The sequence below is a fragment of the Meles meles genome, chromosome 2, assembly GCF_922984935.1.
Source record: "Meles meles chromosome 2, mMelMel3.1 paternal haplotype, whole genome shotgun sequence".
NCBI classification, from domain to species: domain Eukaryota; kingdom Metazoa; phylum Chordata; class Mammalia; order Carnivora; family Mustelidae; genus Meles; species Meles meles.
Window position 1 is genome coordinate 80,654,695 of NC_060067.1, and position 9,997 is coordinate 80,664,691.

Below are 9,997 nucleotides of genomic sequence, written 5' to 3' on the forward strand. Positions count from 1 at the left end.
GTATAGATAAAAAATTGACAATGACCCAACAAAAAATGTGAAAGAGGAAGTAAAATCTCTATAGAAAGTACTATTCATTAAAATAGAAAGTACAACATATATTGTAAAAACGGAAACATAGTAAAATAATATAACTATAATAAAAATAGTAATATTTGAGAAATAAAAGAAGAAAAATTTCAGGAAACAATGAAATGAAGCTAGACATATTTAATAAAAAATAATAAAAATACCACAACACTGTTAGATTAAATTACTGAGTTTTAAGAGTATAAAAAATAAATAACATAAGAAAACCTAAAAATTGGACAAAATTGTCTTTTATTCATTTTTTCCATAGTGGAAAACTGTCTAGATCCTCTGTGGAAAAGCATAACTAAAGAGTTTTACACAAAGTCAAATGCTCTTGTCACAAGAGACAGCCATCTTCAAACATTCAAGAAGTTAGGGGATTAGAGGACCCAGGAGATTTTTATTTTTAACAGACTATTAAAAGATACAGTTTTGCAAATGAAATATAAAACATTAAAAATTAATTCTTCAGGAATAAATGAAACAAGATGGGATTGGGAGGGAGACAAACCATAAGTGACTCTTAATCTCACAAAACAAACTGGGGGTTGCTGGGGGGAGGTGGGGTTGGGAAAGGGGGAGGGGGTTATGGACATTGGGGAGGGTATGTGCTATCTTGAGTGCTGTGAAGTGTGTAAACCTGACGATTCACAGACCTGTACCCCTGGGGATAAATATACATTATATGTTTATAAAAAAAAAAAATTGGAAGGGGAGGCGAACCATAAGAGACTATGGACTCTGAAAAACAACCTGAGGGTTTTGAAGGGTCAGGGGTGGGAGGTTGGGGTAACAGGTGGTGGGTAATAGGGAGGGCACGTTTTGCATGGAGCACTGGGTGTTGTGCAAAAACAATGAATACTGTTACATTGAAAAAATAAATAAATAAAACAAAACAAAACAAAAACAACAACCAAAAAATTAATTCTTCAGAAGCTGATAAAAATGATTGAATTATATCTATATAGCTCATGTTAAGCTTAGAATAACAATGTAATTTTAATAAACATTTAAGGTATGGACATGCTGTACCTAATAAAGTTTTGTTGACAGAGAAAAGGTTATAAAAGATATTTTTATGAATCCTTCTAAGGTTAAAATATCTTAAAAAATGTGCCTTTGTTCTACCTTTTAGTTAGAAACCTCCCAAAGGAAGTACACATTCTTCTCTGCTTCTGCAATAAAAGTTTTCTGCTTAATTGTGAAATTCAGTACTAAAAAGTACTTAATTATTATCAATGTAGATAAATTTATCACATCATCTTAATCAGAATAAATGCATTAGTTTTTTTTTTAACCAATATGCCATATTTTTTATATTCGTTTCATTGAATCAAAACTTGGACATTCAATCTAAACTTGGACACGGGAGAGGGTTGGACATTGAATCAAAACTTGGACACGGGAGAGGGTGCATGTATTGAGTTGGCCCTTATCCCTATCTCCTTTGAATACACCCAGTATCCACTGCATGGGTCAGGAAGATTAAGAATTGGAAAAGCAGTACATTATTTTAATTGCGGTAAAATTGTCAAATCTGTGAAATGAACAGTTTTGAAATTTACAATCCAATAATCTTGAGAAAAAAAATCTATATAATCAACATCCATTCAAGTTATGGAACATTTATGTCACCTCAAAAAGTCCCCTTGAACTTCTCCCATTTAACTCTTACCTTCACATCGTATACACGCTCCATTCTTTTTTCATAACAATGGGATCATCTGTTTTAGAATGTCATGTAAGTAGAACTATATAGTAACTTTTTGTCCCTGACTTCTTTTGTTCAACATAGTATTTTAGAGAGACCCAAAAGTTTTGTCACATGTATCACTAGTTGATTTATAGTTCCTGTTGTTAATTTCCAGGAGTGTTCCATTATAAAACTATACACAATGTGCTTATCCAGTTCTCTGTTGAGAAATGTCTGGGTTGCTTTAAGTTCTAGAATATTAAGAATGAAATTGTTTAATCAGTTTTGAACAAGTCAGTATCTGGTCATAAGCTGTTATTTCTCTTGAATACATAACCACATTAGGACGTCCTAGGTCAGAGGGAAAAGTATTTTAAACTTTATAAGAAATTAACAAACTGTTTTCCAAACTGTCCTACGTTACACTCAGAAAAATACAAAAGACTTTCAGCTGCTGCATATTCATAGCATATCCAAAACAGACTTTTACCAAGTTTTAAAAGGAAAAAAATAAATAAATAAAAGGAATTCTAATGCATGTGCAATGGTATGTCATAATTTATAGTTGCATTTTCCTAATGAATAACACTTTAATATGAACCTGCATTGCTCTCCACTTATTTATTTTTCTTAAATTTTCTCAGTAATTTTAGAATTTTTATTATAAAAGCCTTGCATGTATTCAGTTAGATTTACTCCTAGGTAATATATACTTTTGATTATTTAGCTGTGAATTGAATTTTAAAACATTTTCTTTGTTTATTACTAGTATGTAAAATATATTACACTCTTATATGTTAACCTTATTTATTACAAAATTGAAACATTTGTGTATCAGTTCTAGCAGCTTTCTAAGTAGCTTCTTTAGTTTTAGTTGCATAAGTAATCACGTTATTTGCAAATAAAGGCAATGCTGTTTTTCCTATTTTGTGATTATGCTTTTTATTTTTCTTGTCTTTTTTATAATGGTTGGGCCTATGGTTATATGTTGAAGATAACTGGTAATATGAACATTCGTGCTTTGCTCCTAGTTTTTGGGGAAATTATCCAATATTGTACCATTAAATATTATTACAGAAGTAGATGTATTTGTATATTGTAGAAATAAAGAACACCCAAATGAGAGCAAACTGAAGCTATCTATTCATATTTAGGTATAACAAGAGTCAGCTACCATCGTCTTAGTTTTGTAGAGACTCAAAGTCAAGCAGAAGAGTGAGAAGTCTTTATAGCTGAAAAAAGGGGAAAGCTTCAGAAAATTTAGGTAGAGGGAAGATGGAGGTGAGCTAAATAGAAGTGAAGTAGCTGATACGATTGATTTAGGGAGATATTTAATTTTCTCTGGTGATCCTAAGTTGGCAGCAAGGGCAAAATTATAGAAGCTGGTAGTTAATGAAAAGATCATGACTCTTCTGTGTCACTCAATATACAGGTTGTGGTTTGATTTCCTGGGCTGGTTGCTGCAAAGATTGTGGATCAGAGCTCCATTCCCATATATAATTTGCCCCTCCCCCCATTTGGTCATAATTTTGCCTGCAAAAGACCAACAAATACAGGGAGGTCTAAGGATTCAGATATTCAGTACTTGGGAATGCTTCAATTGTGTCCATTTTGAAAAATCATATCATGAAATCTTCTTGAGCTTTTTATAGCTTCATTTTAATGTCAATCTTCTGATGAGAAAGTGGATATAAAAAGACAGTTAAGACTTTGATTAGAATGCAATGGACTAGCATCGTGATCATTATGACAAAAACAAGAACAATCAGTAGTTCTCATAAAATATAAAATGCTTCAGAAACAGGAATCCCAGTTGTTCAACTCACTCCAAGAGAATAAATCCTGCAAGCTATTAGGATAGGCCTTAGAGACTTACACAGCTTATTCCTTAAGGCGGTGATAACTTGTTCTACCTTGCCGTACTAATCATTTTCTTAAATTTATATTTTGAGATGTTTTAACATCCTGGGACCTTGTGGACTATCTCTGATAGGGTTAACTAATTCCTAGAGATACTAAACAACTTAATTATGCCTTTTATAAGTAAACCAACCAATCTGGAGTACAGGACAACTAGGGATCACTCCTATATCTCAGAGCACCCAAATCATTCAAAGTATCCAATCCTAAGCCTATACAGCTGCTAACTCTGCCTCATTCATCCCTTCTCCACAAAACAAAACAAAACACAATAAAGGCCCATGCTTTCCTCTCGTTCCTTCTTCCTCCTTCTTCCTTCACCACTCATCTGACAGGTGCTTCCCCATATTCCTCTGCCCTGCTGCATGGTACACCATGTTTCATGTTTCTGGAGATCTATGCATATAAAAACATCTTCCTTTAAGATAGTCATTTCCTTCTCTCCATGTGCCACTATATCTTCATGAAAACAAAATCCTGGGTACATTTTAAAGTACTTTCCTGGTTCATCAATCCAAATATAGCAAGAAATATTAGCAATATAATAGATACCACCATGACTAGGTAACAAGAAATCTAGAACAATGAAATAATTCATCACTACTCATGCCAGTTCTGTCCAAGAAGAAGTAAAATCTTTAAAATCTTCTGCCAGAGTTAGTGAGAAGTGTCTTACAGGTTTTGGTTTATTTTGATGACACCCATCCTACTACTGGGAACCTGGCAGAGATTATTCACACAAATTTTAAGTCAGTAATTCTCCCAGGTAGAATGCTCAATAATCAAGGAAAACATCATTCTAGAGCTTGCATCTGAGTTGAAATTTTTAGCCATAATGATTTATAACATTAGGGTCATTCTATACAGACAAGATAGCCTTGGAATATCATTCCTAAAAGACATGAGGTGTTAGTCTGAGACAAAGAGGACAGGCATTCTGAGGAAGTGGTATAAGGGAAAGCCATACGAAAATCCCAGAATAAAAAAAAAAAAAAAAAAGAAAAGAAAAGAAAAAAAAAAGAGTTGTTCAAGAAATGAGGTGGAGACCAGTGCCTTACACTTGCAGTGTTACATATTTGGATCCTATCAGGCAGTTCGCATTGGCAAGTATTTGATCCATTGCCCAATGAAGTTTGCTGAGCTTAAGTTGACAGTCACCTGGACTCTAATTAATAGATCACAATAATTCCCTCTGCTCCCGCTGGGAGAGAGACACTAACAATGTCACTTTTAATTATTTAATTACTTTAATTATTTAAGGTCCTTTGTCCATGCTAGTGCATGTGTAAATGCTACTTGAGCTATGATTCCTTATACTTTTGTTTGACGAAACAAGAATTTTTCAAAGATTTGTTCATGAGAGTCTGATAATGGATGCTCTATATCTAGCAGTCAGTAAGATTGACAGCAATTTCTCATGTTTGGGATAGTCTCAGAATGGAATAGGAATGAAAATCTGATATAATGATTGCAGTAAGGAGGAAAGAAGAGAGAGAAAAAAAGGTGACTTATGGGTAAATGAAAAGAAGAGGTCTGTGAAAAAAAAGAAGAATTTTTAGATATATAGATAGATAAATAATAGATACAGGTAGATATAGATTATATAGATATAGATACATCAGGGAGAGATCAAAAGCAAGTTCCCTGGTGTGTCATCTTATAATTCTCTTCTCTGTGTTCCATCTTGAATGGATGTCTACTGTCAGAGATCATTAACTTGTTGCAAAGGTCTTGCATTAGCTACTACTTCCAAAAATCAGATTCCTCTAGAGGATATCTGAGAACCCGCCCAGTCTGAGGTACCCTATTAGAGTTGCCTTCCAATTTTTTGGATTTCTGTGTTGCTTCTTTAGCTGTGAAAAATGAATTCATGAATTGACTCCCTGGAGTCTCAATGTTATATTTGCTAATAACAGTACCTAACAAGGCCCTGTGAGGATAGCTATTATCAAATATCAGAAAATACTTACAAAATAATAAAAAAGTCTACTGAGGAGCGCCTGGGTGGCTCAGTGGGTTAAGGCTTCTGCCTTTGGCTCGGGTCATGATTCTAGGGTCCTGGGACCCAGCCCCCAATCGGGCTCTCTGCTCGGCAGGGGGCATGCTTCCTCCTCTCTTTCTCTCTGCTTGCCTTTCTGCCTACTTATGATCTGTATTTGTCAAAAAAAAAAAAAAGGCTACTTAGGAATACGTGGTAAACCGGCTTAATCTGTTGATAATCACTCTGGATGTAGTACAGGAGTCCCTTGGTATAGCAATATACTATATGCTATACCTGAAAACAGCAGAGTGTGGTCTAATATCAGAGATAAAATCCCTAAAATCTCTAAGTTCATGGGTGTTCCAGTCAACAATATAAATTACATGTTCTAAGGGAGTGAACTATATGGCCATAAGAGCTAGTGGGAATATCTTAACCAAGGGAACTGAAAGTTTTCTGAAACTTTTGTCAATTTTTATTTAATAATGCCTTTGGTTCTTCAATCTTTTATAAATGATTATAGGAGAGTGTAGTTTTTGAGGGATCATACTTATAATAGTGAAGTCTAATCAGGCTAATAACAACAAAAAAATGTTGGTTATGGATTGTTTCTTCCTATTCTAGATGTCTTTGCCTTTGAGGTGAACCCTTTAGTATCATGCTGTTGGCTCATTTTCCCCATTTACTCACTCTGCTCCAGGAGAGTGGAATGCGGTACTTTTACAGAGTGTCTGAAATAAAAACTTAGAGATACACATCCCAGAATCATTTTTATCTTTTGCTTCTTGGAGGCTCATAGAAAGCACTCACTGTGCTCTTCTAGAAACAAGTATATTGCCTTTGAAAGAAGTTCTGTTCTGGTTCAGTGTTGCTTTTATTTGGGTGGGTACATCCATGCACTGAGATTCAAGTTTAGGAAGCTGACTCATTTCAACAAGGTGATACCATGTTCTATAAGATCTGTTTTATCCATAAAAAAGTTATTTTGCTTTCTCCCTCTTTGTAGGGAAACTATAAAAGCTCTAACATTTTTTAATAATGTGTTCTCTTTAAAATTATTTTAGGAATTAATATGCAAAAGCAAAAATCAGTCTTTCTGCACAAAATTGTATTTATCTTCCAGTATAACTAAACACAATTATTTTATTTATTTATTTATTTATTTATTTATTTTTCATTTTATTTATTTTTTCAGTGTAACAGTATTCATTCTTTTTGCACAACACCCAGTGCTCCATGCAAAACGTGCCCTCCCCATTACCCACCACCTGTTCCCCCAACCTCCCACCCCTGACCCTTCAAAACCCTCAGGTTGCCCCAACCTCCCACCCCTGACCCTTCAAAACCCTCAGGTTGTTTTTCAGAGTCCATAGTCTCTTATGGTTCGTCTCCCCTCCCCAATGTCCATAGCCTGCTCCCCCTCTCCCAATCCCAACATGGGGGGGTAGGGGGATAGAAGAGTAAATGAAACAAGATGGGATTGGGAGGGAGACAAACCATAAATGACTCTTAATCTCACAAAACAAACTGGGGGTTGCTGGGGGGAGGTGGGATTGGGAGAGGGGGAACACAATTATTTTTAATGTTCAATTAAATAAAACATTTTCCTATTGTTTATTTATTTATCTATATACTTTAAAGAAATATCTGGAATGCTGTCCAACAACTTTTGACAGTGGTTGATTTTTTTTTTCTAAAGATTTTATTTATTTATTTATTTGACAGAGAGAGATCACAAGTAGGCAGAGAGGCAGGCAGAGAGAGGAGGATGCAGGTTCCGTGGAGCAGAGAGCCAGATGTGGGGCTCAATCCCAGGACCCTGAGATCATGACCTGAGCTGAAGGCAGAGGCTTAACCCACTGAGACACCCAGGCGCCCCAGACAGTGGTTAGTTCTTGATGGCAGGATTTGGGATAATTTAGTTTTTAGTTAATTACTTTATACATTTTATTTTTTGATGTTTCATTTACTCAGGATGCCATAATAAAATACCATAAACTTTGATTTGAACAACAAAAATTTGTTTCTCGCAGTCTGGAAGCTGGGAAGTCCAAGATCAGCATTCTAGCATGGTAATTATTATGGAAGTTCTTTTTCTGGTATGCACATGGCTGCCTTTAGACTATGTACTGATATGACCACGACTGCGGGAGGGAGGGGGATCAAGAGATGGAAAGAGAGAGACAGATAGACAGACACAGAGACAGAGAATGTGTGAGAGCAAGCTCTCCAGGGTGTCTTATAAGTTTCTTCTTCATAATAAGCACTTATCCTACCATGAAAGCCTCACTTTAATAACTGCATCTAAACCTAATTACCTCCTAAAGCCCCATCTTCAAATGAATAACACAAGCATTCAGTTCATAACACTTGCATTTGAAATTAATGGGGATTTATTTAAACTCTAAAATAATAGACTCATCATTATTGATAAGAAAATAATTTGGAAAAGAAAAAAGCTCTTGCCTTTGATTTACTATCTGAAGAAATAGTCACATACAGTTAAAAGTAATTGTTTTCAATTGCCTTTTAAGGTTAAAAAGTTTACCAATTTTAAACTGAAGAAAATTTCAATAATCAATAGCCTCATGCCATGAAGTACATAGGATGAAGAGTCATCCTATGGAATGTATAATATATATGGCAATGCATTGTGGAGAATGTCTGGATTTATTAGAATTATGAAAAGAGATGAAAAAAGTTGATGGTTATAAGGTAACATATAAAAATGAATTGAATTTCCATAATCCAAAAACATTTAGAAAATATAATTTTCATAAGTATATTTTAGTAGCTACTAATGTAAAATGATTTATAATAAAAAAGCCAAGGTATCCTTATCTCAGCTTATACATGCAGTTAAGCACATGGATATGTAAGACAAAGCTTTTAAACTTTAAAAATAATTTACCCTTCATTCAAAGTATGAGATCAAGTGGTCAAATTAATATTAAGAGCATCTGCCCTTCTTGAATGAGCAATAGTAAAGTGAAAATAACCATGAACTGGATGAAGGTATTTATTTAAATAATAGCAAACAACTGAAGTTCATAACATAATAAGCTGCTATTTATTATTTAGAGAAGGACAAAAACATTAAAATAGAGAAACATGTAAGAATTTTAAACAATAAAATTATTAATAAAATGAAAATATAAGAAAAAGTACTCAGTCTTCTTAATTTAAAATAAAGCTAACATGAGATATTGATTTCACCATACATCAGGTTACCAACAGTTAGATTTTGTTTATCTGTGTGTGAGTTATGAGGTGATGGAAATTTTTGTATACTGCTTGTTGATATCAAATTGATGTGATCATGTTGTATAACAAATTCATATCATTTAGCATATTAAATGTTAAATGCTAACATTTAACTAGCTAAGCATGCACAAACCTTGTAACCCATGAATTCCATTCCTTTTTCGTGTGCTTTGGGGGAATAATCACAATAGCATTATTAATTAAAAAGATGGAAAGTAATGTTTATCTGTGGTAGAAAAGTTAAGCATGTTCTACTCATTCATTTGAATATCAACATATACATGAAACTGGACTATTCCAAGAACATTAATTAGGGAGAAATGAATAAAAAAGTAAATCTTAAAGAGAAACACCAAGTGGAAGGATTTGCTTTTTTGGATATTAGAATATTATAAGATACAACAATTCTGCAGAATTGTATTTATGCAAGTATAATATAAATAAATTAAGATTGATTAGAGGGTCCATAGGCAGACCCATTCATACGTACATACTTATCTTTTGTCAAAATTCCATGGACCAGTTTATTTCAACTGATAAATGATAGAAATGCCTGCCCATTCAATAATTGTTGCACTACTGATTGTATGCCTACTTTAAAAAGAAAGAAAGAAAGGAAGGAAGGAAGAAAGAAAAGAAAAGAAACAAAAATCTCGACTCCTAAAACACATACTTATCAAATCAAATCCCTATTAATTGTGTATCTAAAAAATCAAGAAAATATCTTACTGAATAAAACATAAAAGAGATTGTGTTCATGGCCTTAAAGGCAAAACAGTTTTCTTTTAAAAAGCCCAATAGAAACATTTGTTAGAGACTCAAAACCATATACAAAATATACAATATACAAAATGCTAATACACATATGAAAACTTGTCCAATGGCTTTAGTAATTATAGCACTACAAAGTCAAGTCACAATACGTCCACCCAACAAACTGATGATTCTTGAAAACTCCTAAGTACTGAAAAAGATGTAGTTAAGTGGGAATACTCATGTACTGTATAGGGACAGTGTCCGTTTTTAATACCCCTCACCCCTCTGAACTCCTGGGAGTTCACTTTTCA